General features: G+C 45.7%; 1 long non-coding RNA gene across 1 annotated transcript; it reads left to right on the top strand.

Moving 5' to 3' along the window:
• The first annotated feature begins 7,281 nt into the window (after window positions 1-7,281).
• LOC146432057 (uncharacterized) lies at window positions 7,282-16,566 on the top strand. Its single transcript, XR_014854396.1, has 2 exons — window positions 7,282-7,431; window positions 15,651-16,566. It is a non-coding gene; the product is annotated as an uncharacterized LOC146432057 (long non-coding RNA).
• Window positions 16,567-20,655: the final 4,089 nt, after the last annotated feature.

Raw genomic sequence — 20,655 nt, 5'->3', positions numbered from 1 at the left:
TTGTAGTGTTGATTATTTTTTTTTTTAATCTAGATATAAATTATCACAATTTCTTCTTTCCTTCTCCCCCCTGCACATCCTTAAACACTCAGCTCTGGACTGTTCTTCCCCACACCTCTCCTAGGTGTCATTGGCACCACTGAAAAGAAAAGAAAAATCCACAGCTATTTTGGATAAAAAATGCAGTTGTTTGAAATTCTAGGGCATAATATAAACATTTCCCTCAATGTTGGATTTCCTTTTTCTTATCAAACGCTGTCACTATCATTGCTTTAAATCTGGGCAGAGTTTTTGTAACTTTATATATATTTGTTTTGTAACTGTGACTGGCTTAAAATTCAGGCTGAGGATGGTAGGAAGCAAACTGGAAGTGTTTTTGATCTCTTTTTCTTTCATTGTTGGAATTTTGTACCCCTGGATAATGGAGTGGGTCTTGTTCACAAGAATATTTTATCATTTTATATCCCCCCCCAAAATGAATGCTCAGCCTGGAAATTATTTTAGGAAGATTACTTTTAATAGGATCCATAAAGTTATAAAATATAATCCAAATATATTAACTCTTCTTTAGTCCTTTGCTTTAGGCTGGATTTCTCTCTGCCCCTTCATGCCTGGAAAATGAAAAATACGTTCAGCTTTATTCCCACGAATAAAAAAGGTATTTGCTCCAGAAGGCTTCTCTTTTATATTATGTTATTTAAATTTCTTTTAAACAAATGTGGGAAGGTGTCATAGGGCGGCTGAGCAATGCACGTGGTGATGATGGAAGTCGCATATAAAACTATTTTCCCGATTTTTTTCCAAAGGAAAATGCTCTCGCAGTCCACTAGAGGGTACAGCTCGGAGCCCTGCAGCGAGAGGGGAAAAGCTGCACTGCTCTGGATGAGGCAGGTGGAGAAAATCCTTTCTTATTCCGACTGGATGTTTCTCCAAACACATCCTCAGGTCGGAAACCACCGGCAGGTGGAGAAAAGGGAGGGATTAGTTGGGAAATTTATCCTGATGATGGTCATAAAAGGGTCAACTGCTCTTTGGTTCAGATTAATTTAAATGAGCGTTTATGGGAACCAGAATAGCTGCTCTTTTTTTACTCCTTTATTCTCCCTACTCATTCTTAGAAAGCTCCCTGGACTTTTAAAAATCAGCTTTGTTTTGGCCATTCCTCTTGCAGCTCAGGGGGGTTAAAAAAATCAAAAAGTATAAAATCACCTGGAGCCTTTGGAATTGCAGCTGGCTTGTGCTGCACTCAGCAAGTCAGCCTGAAATACCGAGTGGCAGGAAAATTGATGTTTTACCTCGGCAGGTTTTTTTTGGAAAGCACAAAAAATGCCTGAAATGGAGCTTTCTGTGGGAGGCTGAGGGCTAACCCGAGCTGATGTGATTACAAGGCAGGGGGACCTCAGGGTCATCGTGGATCCCAAATCAGTGTTTTATGGCAATAAACCACTTATTGGCCCATTGGTTCCTTTTCTAGCACCTTCACCAAGACCAAATGCAGGAGAGGACCAGGAAGGGAGTGACTTTGGGGGAGCACAGAGCTGCCAGAGGCCCTCAGGAATGACATTTTGGGTGAGAAAACCCTCTGGTAGCTCGATTTTAGCAATCAATCTCCCAGCTTCCAGCACTTAGAGTGTTAAATCCCCACGGGGAGATGCCAGATGGGACTGCAAGGGAGGCACAGCAGCAAACTTCAGCTTTGGGCACAGGGGAGCAGCTCCACACTGTGCCCACCTCCTCTGGCATCTCATTTCCTGAGCTCTCAGGGGACAACTTGACCTACAAAATGTCATGTGGGGATCTCGGTGTCCCCAAACCTCACCGCTGTGTGTGACAGGAGCATGCCCTGGTGCTGCAATTCTGCTTTGCTGAGGAAGCTGAGGAGATTCCTGCCCTAGATGAGTGATATTTTAGCAGGGCAGATTGCAAACCCAGGACAGCAACTGGCCAAAAACAACTGCAGTGGAATATCGTTGTTTTGTCAAGAGATTTCATCTCTTCTCGCTTAACTCAGTGGCAGATTTTTTCCCCCTGCTTTCTGGGGCTCTGGATTTGGGTTTCATCGTGGGGATAGGGAGACAGGGAGATGATATCCACGGCCTTTTCCTCAGAGCTGACAGCTACTGAGCAAAACCCACTAGTAATTCGGCCCCATTACACTGGGATTTAAGTTAAATCGTGTAAGATTTCTGCTCCTGCCTGAGCCCTGAGCTCTGTGTTTGCCATGTCATGGAAAGTTATGGCTTGGCTTTCACACCAATAACTCACTCTGCTCCTTCCATGCATCCTGCTGCCAGCAGAACTGTCAGATTTTAGGGACAGATCAAAAAGTTCACCCTCCCATCAGTGCAATGTTCCAATCGAGAGAAAAGGCTCGGATTGCAGCTCTCCCTGTTTGAAAATGCAGCTTGGAACGCTGGTTATTTTCCTTCCTTCTGCACCAAAGCATACCAAAGCTCCCATTTTTCTCCAGCACCCCCCAGGCTGAAGGCCATGCCCCAGCCAGGGCTGGGGGATTTGCTGATGTTGAACAAAAACAAAACACAGAGAGCTGCTCAGAAAGGATCAATACCCAGGGATCCTTTACCAGGCTGCTCAGCCTTTGCTTTGAAAGCAGGGCTAACATTTCCATCGAGCTCAGGAAAAAGCAGAGATTTACCTGCAAGTCAGGGTGGTTTTGGTCTAAACACACCAGGCTGGGTTGTAAATGAAGCTGTGTTTTAATCCTGCTTTTTGCCACTGAAGTTGCACCTTGAATAATTCTGTTTTTTCCCTATTGCCTCAGTTTCCTCATCTACAAAGATGACAACAAGTGTTGCTAGTTTTTGCCTTAAATTTCAAAACTAGAAAAGAACTAGGTAAAATAGCAGATTATTTTCTAGTTACCTCCTGGATTAGGGTTTGTTTTTTTTTTCCCTGCAGTTGTTCCTTTTATTAAAATCTGGTATTTGTGGTCTCAATACACCTCACGAGCATCCTTAAGTCGATAAAAGTCTGCTGAGGACAAAGACTGAGGATCAGGACCTAAATCTTGTCAATTCTATTGAATCCATGCAATTCTCCAGCCTAACAAGATGGATTAGACCAGCAGTGCACACAGTTCTGAGGGATTCTCCCAGCTGCTTCCTCGCTGTGAGCATCTCCAGGGCCTGATCCTGGTGACACTCAGGTTTTGCTGCTGATTTTACTTTGAATTTTGCCAGACCACACAGCCCAGCCTCAGCCACAGACGGCAGGATTGGCTCCTATTTTCCTTTTTCACGACATTTATAAACTCGTTTTTCTGGACAGGCTGTGCACATGGTCAAACGATGGACTTCACCAGGAAGGGATGACAGAAAAGACACCCAGGTGTAGTAAAAAACATGAATTAATACCTCAGTCTCTCCACCCGGATGATCTTTTATTTGTTTTGCGGGCAAACAGCAAGATTTTAAGGCTTTTAATCCGCAGAATCCCAACCCTCCAAACAAAAACGAGGAGAGGGTTTCTCCTGGCACATCGAGTCAGGATGAAACCCTGCTTTTCCAAAAAGGGACTAAATAAATATTTTCCTCTCGGAGTTAACACCGCCAGCCTCTCCATAGGCTAAGGAGGTGAGCGTGGGTTTAACGGCTGCGGAGATAAGCTCTTATCTAAAGGACACAACACCTCACTTCACAGTCTGCACACTTCTTTACCGGCTGCTAATGGCTCCTGCCCTGGTGGCACTCGTGCCTCGGTGACAGTGACAGCAGCCCCGCTCATCTGGGACAGGTAGCCCGAGAGCCTAGCCCTGCCCCAAAAAGCCCCGAGCAGGACTTTTTTGGTCAAAAAAAAGCGATTTACAGGGACCTGCTAGGAAAAAAAAGGTGATTTGCTCACACCAGACGTTTCTTTAAGCAAGCAAAGTTTGCCCTGGGCGTTAAAAGCACCGCGCGGCTCTAGCTGAATTTCAGCTGCTCTCGGGAGTTTGTTTGGATTTCTGGGTCAAAGCGATCACAAAGGTGATTTTTTAAATTTTATTTATTTTTTCCTTTTTATTCCTTTCCAGAGAAGAAAAGCAAGGGGAAAGCCCCTGCAGCCCCGATGCTGCCGGAGGAGGGATGCTGCCTGCCCAGGTGATGTTTAAGGCGCAGAAAAACCTCCTCCAGCCGGCGCACAATGGCCACATTGTAAATCCGTCCCTTCCCATCGCGCAGGACGTCGGGACCGTTAGTTTTGGCTGGGAATAAAATCTATATCGCACGCAAAGCGCTCTGCTAGCGGGCAGAGGACGCGCGCTGCCGCTGTAATGTTTCTCATTAGATTTCCCCTTTGTTCCTAAAAATGACTGAGTTATTGCATAATGCAGGAATCGAGGAAGAAGGGGAAATACAGCATGAGGATGGAAACGAAGGCAGCCTGTCAGTTTTAAGGACACATGGATGCTCGAGTTCTTTTCTAAAGAAATTCCACCGCCGGACTAATCGTCTTGAAAAAAAAAATAAAAAAAATCCCATTTTGACAAGGAAATAGTTTGTTTCCTCCCCGTTTCAAACAGCCTTGAAAAACCTCCAGCATCTCGTCAGAGGATTTATTTAGGCTTTCTCGATTCTGGAGCTTTCCCCCCTCGAATTGCGTGTTGCGTGCGTTTTATTAGGTTAATAAAATTTGATTTCCCAGCTTTTGGACGCCTCGGGGGTACAATGAGCTCGGATGTCAAACGCATCGAGCAGCTAATGAAGGGATTTCAAAGGTCTCCAAAGTGTCTATAGCGGCAATTTGTAGCGTCTCATAAAGGTGAAGCCCATTTTGGCTCAGTGTTTCTGTCTGACACTTTTCCGGGTGCTCCAGCTCCGATTTGCCGCTTTATTCCGATTTTATGTCGTTTTCCAAAGCCCCAGTGTCGCTGTCACAGGGTTTGTGGGCAAAGCGAGTCAAACCATCACCCTGGAGCGAGTTCATGCCGTGGTACTGGGAAAGGGCCAACGGGGGGAAATCCCAAAGCTATCGTGCGTTACAGGGGTTTACCAAAAGGGATCCAGAGGGGAAAACGATATGGGGGAAAATCCTTATCCAAGGAAACATTTCACTGTGGAAAGGTCTTGGTGGGAGTGGGATGAGGGGAAGCTCAGCCTCTTTTTGTTCGTTCTTTTTTTCTTCTTTTTTTCCTAATTTTTCTTCTTTTCTTTTCCTTTTTTATTTGTTTGTTTGTTTGTTTCTCCTCTTTTCCCCCTGCTTTCCTCTTGTCTTGTCATGTCTTGTCTTGTCTTGTCTTGTCTTCTCTTCTCCTCTCCTCTCCTCTCCTCTCCTCTCCTCTCCTCTCCTCTCCTCTCCTCTCCTCTCCTCTCCTCTCCTCTCCTCTCCTCTCCTCTCTTCTCCTCTTAAAATTGTTTCCCTCTACTTCTCAAAATATTTTTTCTTTCCTTTCCTTTTTTCTTTTTGTTTTCAAATTTCCCTTTTATTCCCCCCTCCCTCCATTTATTATTCTCCCCTTCCCCCGGGATTGGTGTGTTTGTGGAATTCCTGGGCAAATGAACTTGCCGTTGCAGGTTTTCCTCCTCCTTTTCCCCAACACCGAGCTCGATTTCCAGAGTTTCCCTGAGGACTGACCCTCGCTCCCCCTCGCAGGTAGCTCTGGTTCTCCCATCCCGGGACACGGGAGGTTGGGAAATCAGCTCCTGCCAGAGGCCGGTGGCTGCTGGAAAAACACGCTGGCAGCTCTCTCTGTCATTTGTTCCCAGCCCTCTCGGCCGCCAAATTAAAGATATCATCACGATAATAATAATAATAATTAATAATAATAATAATAATAATAATAATGAGTAATTTCAAATTAGGGGGATTTTTAAAGCCGTTGATTCTGCTGGGAGGACACACAGAGCCTCTGTAGCTGCCGGGCAAGGGGGAGATGGTGATGGACAGGGACTGGGGGACACCTAGAGCCCCGGGGAGTGGGGAGATGGTGATGGACAGGGACTGGGGGACACCCAGAGCCCCGGGGAGTGGAGAGATGGTGATGGAGAGGGACTGGGGAACACCCAGAGCCCCGGGGAGTGGGGAAATGGTGATGGAGAGGGAATGAAGGAACATCCAAAGCATCGGTGACTCCCAGGAAGGGGAGAGCTGATGATGGAGAGGGACTGAAGGGACACCCAGAGCGCCGGGCTGGGGGCTGCTGTCACCCCTCAAACAAAAGGACTCTCATGGAGCGCCCAGAGCAGCAGCAGTCAGAGCTCTGGCCAGGCAGGGCTCTCGCCATGAGGTTAGAACAGCAGTGTTAATCTTGCCCGCAGTGTTTACAGAGCCAGCTCATCCGCGGGGCGGGTGGAAAGCGGCCAGCTCGCCGGAGAACGCTCTTGATTAAAAAATACGGACTCGTGTTGCTTTTAGCAGTGACCCCGGAGCGCGTCCCGCTTTTTTGGGGGGGAGGGAGGCTCCCAGCTCCCAGCTCCGCACCCGCGGGACACGGGAGCTCCTTAGCAGCACCTGGGAGAGCCCCTGACAGGGAGAGAACGCCTCACGGGGGTTTGGGGGGTGATTTTCACCCGGACGGGTGAAAACTCGCAGGGAGCGAGTTCCCTGCGGAGCTCAGGGCAGGCAGGGCAGCACCGCTCAGCACCGCTCCGCGGAACCTCTAGGGATCCACCTATTTATTTGTTTTACCCAAGAGGGATGTGAGCATTTCGGTCCGCACCAGCAGGCAGAGACTGTCATTTGGAAACGAGGGAGGAACGCGGGAATTGTGGAAAAATCAGGAAAAGTCGGGGCCATAGCTGGGAGAAAAATACTTAATAAAAACTCCCCCCAAACCCTCCTTGCTGTCCTCTTCCTGGTGCAAACTGCACTTGCAGCAGAAACACCAACACGGAATCTCTCTTTTCTCCATCCTCCCGCTCCCAGCCCGTCGGAAGGGAAGATAATTCCAGGGAAATAGATGTGCATCCCGCAGGGGCGCGCAGGGAGCTCCTTTAGCGGGCGATGTGGGTATTTCTGCAGGGACTGGGGGGACAATCCAGCCCTGCCCGCACCCCCCGGCCCTGCCCCGCGCCCTGCCGCGCCCGCGGGAGATGCTGCAGTGCGCGGCCGCGTACCTAACCCAGAGGATGGGGAAAAAATCCCGGAATGTGAGGGAATTGCGGCTCGGAGCCCTGGGCGCGGCTCTGCGCGGCTCTGCGCGGCTCTGAGCGGCTCTGCACGGCTCGGCGCGGCTCGGCACGGCTCTGAGCGCAGCCCGCCTGCCCTCGCTCCCCCCACTCCGCCCCGCCAAAGCGAATTTGTTGCATTTCCTCGATCGATTGTTTAGTCGGAGGTTTTGCCAACTTCCTGACGGTTCGTTTTCTGATTCTGAAAAAAAAAAAAAAGAAAAAAAAAAAGAACTGCATTTCCTTTTTGACTTAAGAGGGAGAGAGAGAGAGAGAGAGAGAGAGAGAGGGAGCAGCGGAGGCTGGGGGCTGGTGGACGCATCGAGCTGTATGTACTGCGCTTTTTCTCTTCCCTCTGCCCTTCCCCAACCCTCCTCCTCTTCCTCTTCCTCCCCTGGAGCCCGGCGTTTGCAGCATCCCCTTCCCCTCTCCCGGCTGCTGCTCCGCAGAGCTCCTCCGGCTGCCGGCAGAGCCTGGGCAGGGAGAGAAACTCTGCAGAGCTGCAGCTCTTGGGTTTGCTTCCTTCGCCTTAAATTGCTTTCTTCTTCTTCTTTTTTTTTTTTTTTTTTTTTTTTTTTTTTTCCTTTGTTTCTCTTTCCTGTCCTTTATTTCCCATCCCGTACCCTATCCTTGAAGTTCTTGTGGCTGCGACAAGGGATCCAACTGCAGAAAGAAAAGTAAACACGGAAATCTGTTCCGCTCGCTTTTATTCGCTTCGGGTTTTCTGTTGTGGGGTTTGTCTGAGTTTGGTTTACGATTATTTCGATTTTTTTTTTCGTTTTGAGAGCAGCAAAGCTCCCTTTGCATTTTTTCCCCAGCTCTACACTCTTTAATCCTGCTGCTTAAAAGTGTAAAAACTGTACAAGAAGTGTGCAGTTAAAAACATGTAAATCTTAAAACTTTCTCTTTCTTATAGTTAATTTTTATCCCTAATCTTGCCATGCCAGAATATCCTTGAAATCGGTGGTGGTGGGGTGCAAAACTTGGCATAAACAGAGCAGACATTATAGAAAATTATTGTCTTTTCCCCTTCCAAGCTCCTTTTCTAAATTATTTTTGTGTGGCCCGATGTTTATCATTCAGCTCAGCACTGATTCAGCTTTGGCAGCAGCAGGTCGGGAGCTGCAGAATTGCAGGGCCTTACCCCAAACCTCCCCAAAACCAGCGGGAGCTTTGGATCCGGCCCTACAGAAATAAACTAGAGGAAAACCCTAGCTACGGTGTAAAGGAAAATATACTCGAGTCGGGGAGAATGGGGCTTTGTTCAGCTGCGAGGGGGAAAAAAGGGGAGAGCAAAATCCCAATGCTCGCTGGTAGTCCAAGGGTGTCTCAGTGGGAAATCTCAAACCATCTTCAATGGGAAATCCCAAACCGTTTTCAACGGGAAATTTCAGTCTTCAAACTAGGGCCTGGTTAGGGAGTCACTCCTAAAAGTTGGTCCTAAAAGTGGTTCAGCCCTATATTTTTATTTGTCAGTAGGTAACCATGCATGCCTGCAGCGCTGCCCCTGGCCGTGGGTGTGAAGCATTCCTGGGAAGGTGAGATCCCCGAGAGGTGTTGGGATGTTTGCAGAGCTGCAGCGATCAGATCCGACACGGGGAGGGCAGCTCGAGGCAACGACAGATCTACCCTAAGTCTCCTTCCCCCCTCTCGGTGTCCCCACGGCTGAGCCGCGGTGTCCTGGCTGGGGAAGATGCAAAGGCGCCCTGAAATTTTGGGTGATGCATCCCGAGGGATTGTCACATCCCGAGGGATTGTCACATCCCTCCACACCCTTGTCACATCTCCCGCCTGCCAGGACAGCAGGATTTCTATGGAGACCCTAAAACCGAGCCGAGCACCCCAGAGAAACCCCAAACTCCCCCTTTAGGGATGGGTAGCGACAACACCACTCCTTGCCTGGCGCTGACATCCAGCGATGCAACCCAAACATTCTCGCAGCATTTTCCGCTGGATTTTATTATTCCAGCATCTCAACCATCGCCCCGCGGGGCTTTAGGGAAGCTGCTGCAGCTGAAATCTCGACCCGAAATGTCTGCAGGGGCAAAGCCGGCGGTGCGAGGAGCTCGCTCTCCATTAGGTGGCATTGGAAGTTTGGCGGTGGGACGGAGCTGGGAGCGTATTTATCTTTTCAGCACTTGTTGGATACTCAGGGCGCAATTTGCTTTATCAACAGGCGGTTTCATCGTTTTATCGGCCCGGTTTGTGTATCTGGGGTGAAAAGCGAGCCTGCCCTGCCCTGCCCGCCGAGCTGAGCCTTGTCGCCGCTTTTTAGTCAATTAAAGGCGTTGTGAAAATAATTGGGTGCTGTACGAAGCTTTGAAAGCATAACAGTCCGGCGTGCGGTGCAGAGCAGATTATACACAACCTTTTCCTGTTTTCTAGAGGTTCAAACACCTGAGAACTCAGCCGTGCCTTGCTGCACTCGCTGGAAAAGGGATTTTGCACGCAATTTGGGGGTGTGCTGTCTGCTGAGCAAAGAGAAGATGAAAACATGAAAAAACTCATTTTTTTAATTTTTTTTTGTTTTGTTCCAACAGATTATGGATGCAGTTTTCAATAGTGAAGATAATAATAAATTCTAAAATAATAAAATTCTATATTAATCATTCAATAAATTCTTTTTCTACCCACAGTAACTTTGTGGGAGTTCTGCTGTTACATCTCCTTCCAGCAGCAGTTTTTGTTAAATTTAAAAAAAAAAATCCTTCAATAGTTAATTTTTTTTTTTTTTGCACAGAGATCGTTTTAATCAGAGGATAATTAACAAAAATCAATTTACACTAGTGAAATCTCATTAAGTAAATTAGAGCCAGCCCCTTATTTACAACAAGCAGAATCAAACCGTTTGCTATTGTTTGTTTTGGTTTGGTTTTTTTCCCACTGACTTCTCGCTGTCATTTCATTTAAAGGGCAGACTTCGCATTTATCCTCATTTGGGGAAAACCTTCTAAAGATTTAAATGTGGATTTTCCTCTCAAGGCACTGATTTTGGAGACCTGAATGGCTTTAAAACCTCCTGATTCACAGAGATTGAACTGTGCTATTTGTCAAATTATAACTGATAAACTCTACCATAAATATTACCTGAATAAGTATATAAATATATATGAATAAATATATATATTATTAAATATATACACATACTAATGGCAAAATATATGTTAAAGCATTTATTTTGTTTTATCTAGCAAAAAAAAAATTATTTTAGGGCACAAAAATTTCTCATAATACAATTTCCCCCCATTTTTGCCTTCCTTACTGTACCTTTCTTTCCCTGCATTAATTTTCAGAACAAATGTTCAAAGCCTGCTGTGTTGAACTTCTTTTAATGACCTTTCCTTCACTCCCATGGGAGGGAATATTCTGCTTATTTTGACAACTGAAGTTTTCAAATACCTTATTTTTTTTTAATGTAGCAGGAGCGTAACAACAATTTTATTTCAATATGTGTCTCAATGACAATTAATAAAAGAATATATTGTAACAGATTAGTTTTCTGGACTCCAGCAATAAAAAATTGAGCGTTCATGTCCCAGATATGCTTGAAAATATAAGTTTTAAGTACTGTCCCTGTAACATCCTTAGAAGCTCAAGCGGGTGAATTAATAACAACATTTATATGGATATATCTGAATAAAAGTGGCTTTAACTCTTGGAAACCCAATGGGAACGTCCTAATGCAGCTCTGCAGCAATTAAGAACGCCAATGACTAAAGTTTTGGTTGTTTAAAGGTCATTTTTCCCCTTGCAGAATCAGGATATTCACAGCCACACAGCAGCATAAATCTCCACGGCTCATTCCATCCCTTTTTGATGGAAATTTGGAGAAATCCAAACCATTTTCCCCCCTAGTTTGCAGAAGGGCTGAGGCCACGGAGGAGAGCGAATCCCAGCTAAACCCAACCCAACCCGGCCGGGGCGAGGCGGATTCCCAAAAAATTAGCAATTAAAACTTTATCCCTGATTAATTCTGCCACGCTGAGCTCCTGATTCTCTCCTCCACCAAAGCACGGCCGCCCTCCCTTCTTTCTCCAGCTTTTTCTTCCTCTCTTTTTCCTTTTTCTCGAGGTGTGTTTGCTCCAGCGCCTTATTTGGTTTTTTTGGGTTTTTTTTCCTGAGGTAGCTCCTGTCATTCAGCACCAATTTCCAGCACCTTGGGATTTTCCCAGCCGTGCTCCGTGCAGGAATAATGATATCAGCATCCCGAGCCGAAACAAAGCAGGGCTTCATCTGGGGGGCAGAGGGAAATGACAGTCAGGGAGAAATCAGAGACCGCATCTGAAACGAGGAGAAATTGGTGAATTTCCGTGAAAAATCAATGAGGAGCTGGAATGATTTTTTTTTTAATTTTTTTTTTTCCTCCCCCGGGTGGAAGAAAATTGATATCAAAGTCAACAAGCTCCGAGCTTACCCCAGTCTGTGGAAATTTCAACAGCCATTACTTGCTTTTGACCTTTTCGCAGAAAAAGCAACCCTCAAACACTCGGGGATGGTGAAGCATCCACACAGAATTTCTCTTCCACGCAGAGAAGATCAGAGGGGAGATATTTAAATTAATTTTTTCTGTGCTTGAAGCTGGAATCACCCCCTCTAAAAAACCACCAACACACCGTGGATGCATGAATTAAAGCGTTTTCATGTTTTTTTTTTTTTTTTTTTTTTTTTTTTAATAAGGCCCCGAGGTTTGCTGGCGGCTGAAACTCCTGGAAAGCTCAGGAGAAAAAAAAAAAACGAAACCAAACAAACAAACAAAAAGGGGATGTGTGAGCCCCGGGGGTCAGGTTACCCTGCTTGCCTATTCATCACCGTCTCCTCCAGGAATGTTTAACCACATTTTAGGGTCCTCGCAGGATTTTTTGGTTCGACTCCTCTTCTTGACTGCCTCGAATACGCTCAGCATTTCGGGGAGTGAAAGATCGTGGGATGAGGCTTGGGACATTCGAACTGTGCTCTTGGGCAGTGATGCGAGTCTGAATAAACACCGAGAAACTGCAGGAAAAATTCTGCGGGGGTTCGGAGTTCAACTAAAACCGGAATCATAATAATAATAATAATAATAATAATAATAATAATAATAAAGGAGTGAGAGCTAGGAAGGGCCGAGCTGCGCTTTAAGCAACGCTAATGATAATTACGTGGCGGTAATGAGTGTGCAAGGCAGTTTTAAATACCACGAAGACAGTGGCTCTGTGTTCCTGCCTTCCCAGCGGGTCAGCAGGAATAGATCCCTCCTGTAATCCTGTGGAAATACGGATGGCTCTGACCTGAGGTGGATCTTTAGGGTGGCTCTTCCCCATCACTCCTGCCCTTTTTGAGGCATTTTCTTGCCTTATTCATGGTTTTGTTAAAAAGAGATAGAAACCACAGGCTGGCTGTGCTGCCAGATTAGATTCCCAACCACCTTCCAGCCTTGGGAGTGTTTCAATCCGATGCCTCCAAAGCTAAAATCCCATCACAGGCAAATTTCTGCACTCAGATATAGAGGGGGGTGAAGTATTACCTGATGAATGAAAGCAAGGAAAGTATTTTTTTTTTTGCCCGTGATTAAAAAAAATAAATTGGTTTTAAAAGAAGGCATTCTATTTATTCAGTTCGGAGTTTGGCTGAGGTTTGTTATAAAAATAGTGCAGTAATTTTTTAAGAAACATTTTCTGTTTGGATAGATTAACTGTACACGCAGGCACTTTAGCTTTTGATTCCTTTCTGTAATAGAGTAATATTCACTGCTGGCATCCAAAACTGCTCTTAATAAAAACACTTTGGGAAATCTTCCATGCCGGACAGATAAAATCTCTTTGAAATGTGGGGGAATGATGAGCAACTGTCAGAGAATGGGATTTTCTCTGCCCTGAGGTCCCAGCACTGCAAAGGCATCACCATCGCCTGCAGAAATGCATCTTCTCCCCTGCTCTGCTGCAAATTCCTGAGGGAAAAAATATCATTTGGGAATGATATTATTCTTAGTTGGCTGCAATAGCCAGCGTTTTGTGTATTTAGGACAAAAATATTATGGGTGTCACATCACTGTGGGAGCCTCCCTCTCCCCCTGAGCTCTCCATCTGCAGCAGCATTCTGGTACCAAGCAAGATCCTGGTGCATCCTTCCCAGCCTACCTTGTTCCTTGGGTTCCCTCAGGCACTCAGAGAATGTTTTTGCTTCCCTTTGAGTGTGGGAAAAGTGAAGCTGGAGAGTCAGTACCAGGGATCCTCTCCCTTCCCCTCTAGGCTCGCCCTCAAAACAGCTCCTTGTGCCCATTGCTTTAAATTTCTCTGTTACAGGTCTTTGCAATAACTCCTCTGCTGGCCTGAGAAGTTGCTTTCTGTCATTTCATGTCTGTTAAATCGGGGCAAGGTTCATCTGAGTAAAATTTTCACAGTTCCCTGAAAATCCCCACTCCCCTGAGCTGAGGCTGCGACCCCAAACCCTGCACTGCTGCTGGCAACTAACAGTCAAAAATTAAAACAACAGAGAAAAATAGCAAAATGCTGGCAGAAACAAATATTTTTCTCCATTTTCTGAGTCAGTGGGTGAAGGCCAGCCTGGGATCTGGCTGAGTCCAAGTCTTTGGCACTCATCTCATCAATCCAGCCTGCAGAGCTCATCCTAACCCCAGCACATTTGTACATACAAAGCTGTTACTGCTCCAGGTTTTGCTTGTATTTGTCTCTGCCTTGCTATTCTCTTTCATAAATCCTGAAGTATTTCTGTGCTGTTCATTTCAGTCCTTTTAAAAGTTGGGTGTTTTCTTTTTCATGTGCAGTGTTTTCACTTCAGCCCGTCCATGGATGCGCTGCCAACACAGCCGTGAACGCACCCAGAACTGACGGTTCAATTTAGCAGCTCACTGCTCTTTTGACATTTTAATTTCATCTCCCTTTTTTCTTTCTTTCTTTCTTTTTTTTTTTTTTTAAGAGAATTAGTGGTAACTTTATCTCTCATCAAATTCCAGGATTTTGTCTAATTCAATTATACCTATGGAGGCTCTTTTCTTCTTTCTTTGGCTTTACTGAAGTGACAAAGACAACTGTAGATCTGTTTCTGAGAAAATCCAAATCACCCTGGAATTATCTGCATTTTTGCTTCTTTGTGCACGTCCAATAATACCTCTTGTAATTCTTCAAGACTAGAAAGTTGTGATTTTTTTTTTTACATATTATTATTAAGCCACGTTAATGACATTCCATCGTTAAGTAATTTGTTACAGCAGCAGTGGTGACGATAATAGAAAAAAAATATTGGGAAGCACCACCTCTGTGCTTTAGCCTTCCTTGCCATGTTCCCTGTCAGCTTGCATCCCTTTCTCCTCATCTGTGGGATAGAAATAACCTTGGGACTGGGAGAAAAGTGTGTTTCTCATAAGAGCACAGCACAGGAAAGCCTTTCCTTTAAATCAAAAGCAGTTGGCTGCTGCAAGAGCCCGGAGGCAGAAACTCTGCTGCTGCTGCTGATGTCTGTCAGCCCCTCCACCTGCCCACGGGCAGAATTCTCTGGGGTTCCTATCGACCCCAAAGTCCTTATTTTTAATGCTGCTCTAATCTGAGACCTGCTGCAGAGCTCTGAGCTCTCTGTGTGGGAACAGCCTGAGCTTTCCTGCAGGCTGGAGAGAGCTGCCTGTGGCACTGGGACAGGTCAGGGGATATTCCCCAGCAAGCCCCTGACCTCCTGGGCTGGTTCTGCTGGGAGCTGGGCTGGGCTGTGCCCAGGGTAACTCTCCAGGAGCTACCTTAGGCTTTTTTAGGCTTTTTAAGACTTTTTTAGAGGTCCAGCCTGCTTCCACAACCACCCTCTCCTCTATCAGGGACATCACAAGGACAGCAGTGATGCCTGGATGGTCAGACCATTTTAGGCTTTTCCCTCTTGGCAGTGAATTTCACCAATTTTCCTTCTGAAACATCTTTTTTCGGCTGGCTATGGAACTGAGATCCTCTTCCCCTGCACAGTTCTTTCCTAGGTAGATGGGAATTCTGTGTGTGCCCAAGGGAAAAACAGGGATCATCCTCCCTTCTTTCCAACCCAGTAACCTCCTGCACCCACGTGTGCTGAAATACAGAATTTGGGCTGGGAAGGAGCTTAAGGATCATTTAGATCCAACCCCAAACAAGTCCAACCCCTCAAGCAGTCCCACAACTTTGGCGCTGCATTGAGGCTGATGCAACCCTGGGAAAACTGATGCTGTTGGTTTCACACATCTTTGCTCCAAAGTTATCAAAACCAAGGATGGATGTCAACACCCAGGGCTGCACGTTTTGGGAAGGCCAGGAATGCCTCATGGGCTGCAGGTGGATCGGCGTGCGGAAAGGTCACACCTACCAACTTCTTAGGCCCCTGGTGTGAAAGATAAAGCCATCTGGTCGCCATTTGACAGCTTGAATTGTAATTACACCATTTGGCCTAGGAATTGCTGGGAGCCACTGTTTGAAGCTGCCGTGATTCAGCCACCCCAGATAGGGAGATAGGGAGATAGGGATCGAGCCATTCCACAGAAGCTGGAATTCATCTCATCTCCTCGGCCCGCTTTCTACCTCCCCAAATTTATCTCCGCAGATCCCTCGTCCCGATTGTGAACTTGGCAGAGGATTTTTTGGCGCAAACAGCCCCGGTGGCTGCTAACCAAGAACACCTGCCGGCCCCGTTACCCGGAACAGGAGGAGAAGATGGGCATCTCCAGCGGAATTCCAGCGCCAAAATATGGAAGTGTTTAGAGGAAGACCTGCTCCGCTCAGGGTAGCGGAGATCTGAACCTTTAAATTGCAGCCATTCCCGGCCTGACGATAAGAAAATAAACAATTCACAGCTGCGAGGGCTAAACACAGAACACATCTATCTCTCGCGAGCCTGATTGCTGAACAAGTAATTAAGTGGGAAATGTGAGCCCTCGATGTCACCGGGAGACGATAAAGGTCTCCAGTTGTAAATTAACTGAACTCCCCGATATTAACCCTTCAGGAGCCCTTGGGTGGCACTGGGTGCCTCAGCGTGACTCCAGCGCAATTTGCGTGCAATTATTGCTGACATTTGCCCCTGGGAATATGGAGCTGTTGTTTTAGCAAATTAAAAAAATGGTGTTTTTCACGAAACTTTGTCTCTGCTCCCTGAGGTAGCGCAGGGCACCCTGTAAGTCCCAATTCTTGCTCTGCCTCGCTCGTCCATCACATCCCTGCTGTCACTGTCCCTCCCGGGGACAGCAGAAGTGACACAAACCCAAAATACATTAAAGCCTTGGAGCTGCTCGGGCTCTGAGATAAAGGGGAATGCAGACTGGGATGGGCAGATATCCATCAATGCCTCCAAATTGTATTCATTCATGATTCTCCTCGAGAATGAGGAGGTAATGAATGAGCATAAATTGAAGCATCACAGCTTGTTAAGTAATTCATTTAACGGGTTGCGGGGGATTGTTTTTGTTTTGATTGTGGCTGTTTTGTTTGTTTGTTTGTTTTTAATGAATGAATGACTTCAAGTTTACTTGTGATTTTACTTTGCATGGTATTTGATAATTTATTTTAAGGGCTCCTGCAATCCTATGACCAAAATCAGTCAATTTTCAGGCACATAACTAATTATTTTAGCTCACGATGAGAACGTTGACAATGTCCAACAAGTGACCAGTTTCCAACCCAAGGGACTGCAAACTACAAGGCAAATAAAAATAATTCAAAAAGTCGAACTTTTAAAAATTAACAATTTTTAAGCCATCCAATAATTTTTGAGTTCTAGATACCAACTTGGCAACTTCTGGGGTTGGTTGAACTTCATGGAGTTTTGCTTTTTAGTTGATTCACAAGCTCAGAGGACCTGCTTGATGGTGGAGCTGGATTTGATTTGAATCCTGGACTATGAAGCCAGGGAGGGATGGATCTGTAGATCTGGATCACACTCAGATCACTCCATTGTTAATTTTTATGTGGACCAAATGAATTTCTGGGCTCACTGGGGAAGGGAGAAAAGTAGGGAGTGATCACCAGCAGGGACATGGTACCTCAGCTTCTTTCTCACTGAGGCTTGAGGTTTGTTTGGGACTGACCTCATTATTATGCATTTCTTCAGATTTAACTCCCAGACCTTCCCTCTTTTCCTGCTCTGAAGCAGCTGCTTATATTTTACAGCTTTACTTGCAGGAGCTGTGCTGGAAATGCTGCCATGGGGGTTTGTATGCCAGGAAAGCAGACACCAAATCCCTGGTGCATCCTGGCAGCTGGGAATGCTCCAGGCTGCTGCCAGCACACCAGGATGGCTCTGAAAAAGCAGGAGAACATCACCAGGGGTGCAGATGGGGTCATTGGATAACCAACCAGGGATCTCCTCATCAGCCAGAAGAGCCTTATCTTTCCCCCATCCCAGAGAATCCATAAAAAAAACCTCTCAATTTCACACAGCTGGTTTTTTCAGAGCTGAGGCCATGCAGAACACGACTCATCCATTTCGGCTCCTACTTCCAGGGAGAGGCCCTGGGAACTGGGCAGGGAGACAGCAAACTCTCAAACCCCAAGCTGTGAAGGAGCAAGAAACACTCCCAAAATGTCCCTTCTAAAAGGGAGCCTCCCTTTCGGGTTTCAAATGCTATCTTTGTTACCACCCTCGGTAACCTCGCTAGCAAAGAGCTGAATGTTATTAGAAAAGTGCTGAGCATGGGTGGGAAGACAAGAAAACAAAAGGAAATGGAAGTCCTGGAAATTGATTTTCCATTTGAATCTGTTATTTGTTCTTCTAATTTTTAATAAGACATTTTATGAAGTTTATTGCGCTGCTATCTATTTGCTTTTAGGGTGTGTTATCTTTCGCAACTTAGTTTAGACTTAAATAAACCTCAGTTGCTAATTAAGGATAGAAATGGAAATCCAAAGATTTGCTTCTCATCAATGCCAAGCAGTAAATCCTTTAATGCTCTGGGATTTTGCTCCATAGCTCTAAATTTCCCATTGGTATTTAGTAATCTGCTGATTGCATTTACTTTAATTCTCTGGTCTTCAGAGTGTTCATGTTGAGGCACTCACAGTAGCTCTGCGTGTTCAGGGCAATGAGTTAAAAGCTGTAGGGGTTTTTTTTATTAAATTCCAGCTCTGTTTTTCCTATTGAGTTCCCAACTACTGGGTTATATCACACTAATAGGAGTTGTACTCTGGCTGGACAAATGGCAGCGTGCTGCAGTGTCCTGGGGGAGCCATGACATCATTTTTAATTTGCTTATCTGCACTCGGAAAAATAGGAGGGTGTTTGGTGAGAGAGTGAATTTATTTTTGCTCTAACTCACCTCTCCTTGCCGTGACGTTATGGGAACTGTGCTCCTGTGCAGGTCACACCCACTGGCTGCTCCAGATGTCCTCATCTCCAGCACCTCGGAAGGAATGGAGGGGTTTAGTGACCCCTAAGCCCATTTTCCCATTCCCTAGGAGCTGTGGAGGAGAGGGACAGCACTTCCTTCAGTGCACATCCCTCAGGGTTTGCCTTTGGGCTGAGAGAAGCCAGGGAAACCTTCCAGGCAGTTTTGTGGTTGGGTCTCACCACTGACTTGACATTGGGATCAGCAAGAATAGGGACTGGGGGAATTATTTGGAGCAACTTGGATGCTTTTGGCTTTGTTTGGACTGCATTAGCTCAAAAAGCATTTAATTTTTAATTTTTTTTTTCATTTCCTTATTCCAGCCGAGACTGGAAAAGGTGTTCTATACCCATGGGAGCTGGAAAAAGGCTTCTTAACAGAGCTAGTCTAACTTCTGCTGTGTTTCATTTCTCATGGATTTAGGACAGGAGGCAGGAATTTTAGAGCAGGAGAGAGACTGTGACCTTTTCCAGTTTGTTCATATCATTCTGAGTAAATAGTTTATTTACAGAGAATCTTGGATAAGTAGTTACTAAATCAGTAAATGCTTTTCTAATTTGACCCAAATTTTTAGCATTTTCTGAAACCATGGCTGTGTCTTCTCTAGAGAGACAATCTTGACATCAAGCCTTTAATAACTCTGTAGAACTCAGCCCACTCAGATATTTTATTTTCCCCAAGTGAAAGTCTGGTCATTCTGTCCACTTGTTTTGCAATGAGAACCTTCAAAGTGGAAGGACATTGACATTTTTTTGTCATTTACCTACTTTTTGCACTTATTCCAGAGAATCCCTTGAGAACTACAATTTGTACTTGCACTTTCTCACTCCTAACACCAGCACACATTTAACTGATCCCACTGATGTTCTTTTAAGCTTCAAGTCTCACAGTTTGGACTGTTAAATTCTGTTTATCAATTTGGGTAAAGCAGGTTTGAAGAAGGGAGCAAAAGCTGCATTTTCTGGGTGATTTGGGAAAATAAAACCACTTCACCAGTCTCAGTAGCTTTCAGAAAAAATAGTGCCAAAAGCTCCTGGACACCTGGAACAGCTGACTTGGCTTTCCAAGTGAGAGAGGACCAAAGGCTCCAGCTCCCTGCAGTGGGAATGACCTGACAGCGTGAGGAAGACCTGATTACATCACGGAGATAACCTGTTCCCTCAAAAATAGCAAGGTCAGGGAGGCAATAAAGCTGTCAGCATGGCAATCACAGCTTGTGTTCCACCAGGCTGGGGACCAGGAGGGTGGGGACCTCGCAACGGGGATGTCCACGTTTGGGTAAACAAACCCATGGCAATACCCCAGTGCTATTGTCTGCTCAACAGCTCTATTTGTGCCAGTGATATTTCCAGGTTAGCTCCTCCTAGGCCCATAAAATTCTTGGGTTTTATTCTTTTTGCTGTTCTTTTTTCTTTTTTTTTTTTTTTTTTTTTAATTTTCCTGGATGCAATGATAGATGGAGTGCCCATAAAACCGCCTGGCTCCACTAGGACATCCCCGAGCACCGAGCCAGGTGTGGAGCAACTGGTCATGGACCAGGCTTCCACCCAGGCCTGGCCTTGGCTCGAGGCTCTTGTCCAGCCCCTGGGATGCCTCACTCTGTTCACAACCAGCTGTGGGAATATTTCAGTCCAGGCCAAGAATGGAAACTCAGAAAGGAGTGGTCAATAGGTAACTCAAGTTAACTACTGGGAGAGAGAATGTGTGAATTCTAAAACCTAGAAAAACAGGATTCCCTTAATCTTATCAAGATAAGAGGGACAAGAATCTGTTTGAAGCCAGCACAGAAATTGCTGAATCATCTCATGAAGGACTAGGAATGCTCCAGAGGGAAAGGTGAAAATGCATTGTGATGAAGACTGCTGGGATCTTCATCTTCACGGGTCTTCAAAGACCACTGAGATATACAGAGAATGCATAGTGCACATCCTAATGATATTAATGACTTCTGAGAAATTATTTGTATAACCACTCCTATCCCAGGGAATGTGATCAATATTCATGAATTTCACCTATAACACTGTGTTTTTGGAGGCACCAAGGTGTGTGTTTGAGGAGTGAACTCCCCACACCATGTGCACTGAAAAAAGCAAATACCCACTTCTCTGACTTTGTCTCTGAAGTGTCTCCAGGCTCACTTGCAGTGAATCAAAACCCATCCCACCTCTCCAGCCCAGCAGCCTTGGGAGGTGCTGGTGTGGGGCAGGTGGAGCACAGCCCAGTGTTTTG

This window comes from Lichenostomus cassidix, chromosome 11 (assembly GCF_008360975.1).
Source record: "Lichenostomus cassidix isolate B80296 chromosome 11, HeHo_3.0, whole genome shotgun sequence".
Taxonomy (NCBI): Eukaryota; Metazoa; Chordata; class Aves; order Passeriformes; family Meliphagidae; genus Lichenostomus; species Lichenostomus cassidix.
This window is presented reverse-complemented; position numbering and strand designations above follow the sequence as displayed.